The sequence below is a fragment of the Sinocyclocheilus rhinocerous genome, unplaced genomic scaffold (assembly GCF_001515625.1).
Source record: "Sinocyclocheilus rhinocerous isolate Xijiao unplaced genomic scaffold, SAMN03320098_v1.1 scaffold513, whole genome shotgun sequence".
NCBI classification, from domain to species: Eukaryota; Metazoa; Chordata; class Actinopteri; order Cypriniformes; family Cyprinidae; genus Sinocyclocheilus; species Sinocyclocheilus rhinocerous.
The window spans coordinates 141,802-142,986 of NW_015656019.1; positions in this window are offsets into that span (position 1 = coordinate 141,802).

A 1,185-nucleotide genomic window follows, 5' to 3' on the forward strand; every position below is an offset into this window, starting at 1 on the left:
TTAAAAAGTCATGCTGATCACTGTCTGTTCTTGGAGTTAAATGTGACTGATTTGTTACATTAAATCATGCATGAACTTTTCTGCTTCATGGGTCTGTTCCAATCTTCTTTAGTGTTCTCTGCTTTATAGCTATTAGTTTTATTTAGTTTCCCTTTATCTTGTCTTTATTATTTGCTTGTAGCCTTTACTTTTACTAGTTATTTCCTAGCTATAGTTTTCTTTGTTTTCTGTTTTTTATTTACCTATACTCTAGTAGTTTTTCTAGTTATTGCTTAGCATTTGTTATCACCATCCATCTTGTGTTGTGTCTCTTGTATGTTTTTGTCCTGTAGGCTGAGTTTCAGGTATCAGTCATTCAATTGCCATTTTCGAACATAAGTCAGAATGTCTGTTTTTTTGTATTTACATTTACATTTAGCAGACGCTTTTTATCCAAAGCGACTTACAAATGAGGACAATGGAAGCAATCAAAATCAACAAAAGAGCAATAATATGCAAGTGCTATAACAAGTCTCAGCTTAATGCAGTATTAATTAATATTCATTAATGTTAATCTTACTAACTTAATGTTAGTAAGTTTATTAAGTTAGCTTAATGTATTAATCCCTTTCATGAAATTATAAACTATTTTTTTAAACCACCAAAGATGCAAAGACTGGTATTCAGCTTATGTTTTTGGTCATTATCCATTATCTGAATTTTATATTTAAAAAAATTGAGGTATCAGGGAATTAAAAAAATAAAATAAAATATCAGACATGGAAAAATTAAATGGCAAGCGGTCGGAGTCACATTTACCGTTTCGGCGAATTTTCGCGGATGAAATTCAGTCATATCAATTTTAACCCACGCAATCAAGAATTTAGGGCAAGAGTGAAATTTTTTACAACAAAAACAAAAAGCCAACAGAAAGCTATTTTGTGAGCTTGTGAGGCGTTTATACTATAACTATACATTTATATGATATACTAACTATACATTTATATGATAGTTGAGACTAACCAGACAGACCAGGCTTAAAGGGGTCATATGATGTGATTTAAATTTTTCCTTTCTCTTTGGAGTGTTACAAGCTCTTGGTGCATAAAGAAGATCTGTAAAGTTGCAAAGACTAAAGTCTCAAATGATATAAAAAGAATGAATAAAAGTTAAGAGTCAACCACGCCTACCTAAAACGGCTCGTTC